The sequence below is a fragment of the Anas platyrhynchos genome, chromosome 1 (genome assembly GCF_047663525.1).
Source record: "Anas platyrhynchos isolate ZD024472 breed Pekin duck chromosome 1, IASCAAS_PekinDuck_T2T, whole genome shotgun sequence".
Taxonomy (NCBI): domain Eukaryota; kingdom Metazoa; phylum Chordata; class Aves; order Anseriformes; family Anatidae; genus Anas; species Anas platyrhynchos.
The window spans coordinates 122,298,810-122,303,590 of record NC_092587.1 but is presented as its reverse complement, the minus strand read 5'-3'; positions in this window follow the sequence as shown (position 1 = coordinate 122,303,590).

Sequence of the window (4,781 nt, the reverse complement as noted above, 5' to 3'; positions counted from 1 at the left end):
TCCTACCTGAAACCTGAAGAAAACCAGACTTCGGTTCCAGACTTCCAGGGGAGTTCGCTCATTCCCCTTTTCCTGCTGACAGGCCTGGGGAAGCCATTTCAAATCTGAGCAAAATGAAATGCAATACCTCAGAAGTACAGATATTAAAACTTGAAAAAATGCTTTTAGGTATGCCTAATCGGGACCTCGTGTCTCCTTGGGTCTGCTTTTAGACCATCCACCTGCAAAAGAGAGAAGGGGCGCAGGATGTTACCCATGAACACTGGAGAGCTGAAACTCTTTCTTCGCACGCAAAAAAAATAATAATAAAAAAAAAATCATTCTCAGATTCCAATAAGATCCCTGCTGAGTGCGGTGTAAGTGAAAGCAGCTGACCAGTCAGGCTTCCCGCAGACCCATAAAAAAAAAAAATATGCTGAAAGGGTGTAGCCTATCTAACATATCTAATCTCTGCATTCAAACAGCCTCCATCCATGCCACATCTGCTTGTCGGCAGACAAGTGCTGACTTGGCAAGTCTTTAATCTGCCAGCCTCCAGGTGTTTTGATAAACCACGAATGCCATCAGTGTAGGCCTCGGATAAATCTCTCCTGCCCCGTGCGTGGTGGAAAGCCCTCTGAGCGTGGGCAGCAGCCCTATCGCTCGGCAGCAGGGAGAGGATGCTCCTTTATTGCTATTCCTTGGCTCCCCGTGAGAATCCACGCCAGTTTTGGGGCAGTTCTGGAGGATGTGGCAGAGGGAGCCCCCTTTTTGTGTGCTCCCTGCTCTCCTGCAAAGCCCAGCCGTGGTGCACACAGCTTCACCTTGTCCTACCCTGGCATTCCTCCCTCCGCACCAGCACGCACGTCAATGGCAAAGCAGCGATCCCACGGCAAGGGGATCATCCTGCTTTGAGTTATTGCTGCAGACACGGTGCCTGCCTTCCCGGTTCAAACACGGATGAAAAGGGAGACGTGTTTAAAAAGGCTCGGCCCCAAGCAGTGCGTCTGTGCCTCCGGGACGACAGCCCTGTTGCCTGTAGCCCAAAGTTGCTAAGGTAAAACAGACTGGCACCAAAAGAAGGAATCACATTAGGTTCACTTGTATGTAGATAAACATGATAAAAAAGGTACAACACCCTAATTGGTACTGTGACAAACCTCACAAACATCTCTAGGTGAGCTCATTTGCTGCCTCGTGATTTAATGCGCAGGCCCTGGTTATCTCTCCTCTCTCTCCAAGCTTCTTCCGTGCCACCTCTTGCAGAAGAAAACTCAAAAGCACGAAAACTAGAAGGTGCTTCCCTCACTCTGGATCAAGCAAGTTTGAGATCGTTTGACAGGAGAAGGAATATTGCTTCTTATAAAGAGTGTTGATTCTGGCAGCTGGCCGCTAACAAAGAGGTGTACCATTACTGCACTCCTATTTGCAAATTTCCTTTTGGAAAGGAGCTTATAATTTAAATCCTTAAAACTAATTTGGACTCAGACTTGTCGTGCAAGTCTGTGGCCGGGAACAAAAAAATGGTTTTGCAACTTCAGAACTAATATGTTTGGGTATTTCTGCTTGTTTAAAGGTGACGACGACAAATAGCAGAAAAATGCGTGCAAAGCTGGAACTGCAATCGAAACGCTCACCTTGCATGCACTCTGTCCAGATTTTATGGCAGGTTATAATCCAACGTGAACCCTTATTTTATTATTTTTTTTCACCTGTGCATATCATCATCTAAGATCCTTGAGCTCTTTGGAATATAGTACCTAGCACGCTGTGAGCAAGATATAAATAATAAAAGGCAGTGCTTCCAGACAATCCCCTCCCATACTCAGTGCTTCAGGGAAGTAAGTCTCTGGGAGAAATCGCTGCAGACTTGTCCGCAGAGAGATAAGCTGTGCACCAAGGGAAGAGGCACAAAGAGAAGCTTCCTGTCATCATTTTTTTTTTTTTTTCCTCCTTCTGGTAGAACAGGGTGCAGATCTTAACTCCATCCTAATGAGGTCCTAATATACCCTTCCATCTGGCCGCTGATGGCAGCGCATCTTTCGCTACTGATGACTCGTGTGTCTTGGTGCAAGTGCCTGGGGAGAGAGGAAGGGAGAACAAAGCAGAAAACCCAGATCTCTTCATCAGTTAAAAACCTTTTGCAAGCAAAAAAAAACTTCCAGAGAAGCAGGAGGAAGATGACAGCCTGGCCTGACTCAGCCTCATCCACCCCCTTCCAGCAAGTATTGACTGTAGCCAGCTCTTGGCCACAGCACAAGAGGCTTGTGCCCGGGAGAGGAGGCTGAGGAGAAATGCAAGCCCCCAGCGGGAGGGAAAGCCACCAGAAATGGATACGGCAGCCCACCTCTGGGAGGGGACGGAGAAAACCCGCTGGTGCCAGAGGCAGAGATGATTCATGCAACGCACACTTGTCCAGGACAGCTGCCGATGGTCAAAGCAGCCTTTGAAAGACGTTCTCTCAGTAGGGCTCGTGCCCGATCCCCCAAACCCTTATTTTATAGATATATACACACACATGCCTTGAGACCAAACCTCAGCGTTTTTCCTGTTTGCCCTCCCGTTCTTTTGTATATACAAAAATAAGAGTTAGCTCATAAACTGCAATGACGTGCACCGGGCATTTATATATCCGAACTGATGCATCCCGTGAGGAATGTCCTTGAGGCTCCTTGGCTGTAAGATCCCTTCGGCTGTAATCAATTCACGAGTGCAAACTGTTCTGCGTCTCATTATTTATTACTCTGCTTACTGTATATCGGGCCTATTTAGTTTCAGCGAGCTAAAAACTCCAGCTGCTCGTCGCCGTGCGCCCGTATATCCCACAACTTTGCACGTGGACACTGCAGCTCCGCGAGCTGGCTTTCTGTTCAGGCCTGGCATGGAGAGAAAGGCACTTATCAGAATATTTGGCATCATAAAGATATTTTAAGTTAGATTCGCGTCACTTTCATTATCGCTTACAGGTATCAAAAGCGCTTTACTGGAGCAGACTAAAGGTTTGCTGGACTTGGTATCCAATCAAGAGCACTTAAAGTTACCCAGTCTTTCAGAAGAAAATGTGACTCCTCCTAAAAATAAACTTAATTGTATTACCTAGCACCGCTAATGGATTTTATTTTTCCCCAGTTCAGCATCTGACATAAAAAATCCGGGCACTAAAACTTTGCATTTCCATCGTTGCTTACTGCAGTGTCAGGTGCTGGTATTTACGTAATTGCCCGAGCACTTTTCAGGCAAAGTTGCTTTCCTCAGCGGTGCCAGCCACCAGCAGCTCCCTTCCTTGTCCTTTGCGTGCCACACACATCCCTGTTGGTATCTGATATTTTTTTCCCCTCCCCTGCATCATGAGATTGCTTTCTTGATCCTCGATTCGCTCAGATAACCTTGAAAAAGGGGAACTCTGAAGCGGCTCGCAGGTGGAAGGTGGCAGAGTCTCTTCTGGTGGGTGTCTCAGCGGTTTCTTGCCCAGGCTGCTGCCGGTCATGAGGCAGGGCCCCACGCAGCAGCCACGTGCAGCTGGAGAACCACGGGGTGGTCACCCACACAGGACAAGCCCTCAAAATGCTGTGTCATCCCCTCAAAGCACCATGTCATCCTCCCAGAACCACATCTTCTGCTACCCACAGACAGATTTGTAAGGGAATTCCTCCTTTACCGCCAACTGCTGCTAGTTTTTAGCTGCTCTTTCACTGAAAAAAATCTTTTTTTTTTTTTAGGATGCAAGCAGAACAGATGTCATACAGGGCGATCCTGCACTAACGTAACACCAGCTCTTTTCCTAGCGTTACTCATCCTTTAATTCAGCAGCTCCCTGCCTCTTGCGCAACCCCCAAGCAGCACAGAGCCTGAAGCTGGAAGTTAGCAGGGGTTCAGAAGTCAGTGCTGCTGCGTTAGCTGGTTGAGTCCGGACTTTTACAAGCCCTTCTGAACGGGGCTGTAAGGCAGCTTTCAGCAGGCCCAGCACAAGGCAGCAGGGCCGAACAGCTTCTTCCTCTCGCCCTGGGGTTCAGAAGGGTAAAACCCCACCACAAGGCACCCCAACTTGTGCACCCCATGGGCTGGGCTGGGAAACCAGGGTAATCCCCCTCATTGCTCCCTGGGTTTTTTCCTGGCATCCTCCCAAAGGGGGAGGGGAAGGGAGGGCTGAAAACATTACAAAAGAGAACAATCACCACTAAGCTTAGAAAATCATCCGGCCTCCTGAAGCTCTCCTTTACCTTAGAAGGGCAAGCCTTCTAAAATATGCATTTTAAACATACTTGCAGGCTGATTCTTTTAGCTGCACACACACATCAACTTGTACGATGCCTGGAGTGCCTGTGCTTTACCACAACGCACTAACAGAGGAGCTGGGAAAAAAAAAAAAACAAACACAAAACAACACACATACAACAATGTAAGCAAAATAAAAATCCTTAAAGCTAAGAGGAAAAGTTATCTTTAGAAGACACAAACAAACCAGCCCTGTATTTGAGAGCAGTAACAGAGAATGAAATCTCAGTGTAAGAAGGTGCCTACACACACAGCATGCCCTTGCCTGCAGACTTCCTACCTTATGGAAGATGCCTGTATTTATTCAATGGCTATGCACACACTTTAATGTAATCAAGTACACTTTTAATGTTAGATCTTACTCGAGATCGAGCCTAAACAGCAAACCTGGTATGCAGACCCAATTCTGAGGCACATTGCTTCAGCAAACGGAATAATAAAGAACACAGAAAATGAAATAAAAACGATTTGCACAACATAACCAATTAACTTCTAGTTACCAAAGAGGGTTGCAGAGGAGAGGAGAC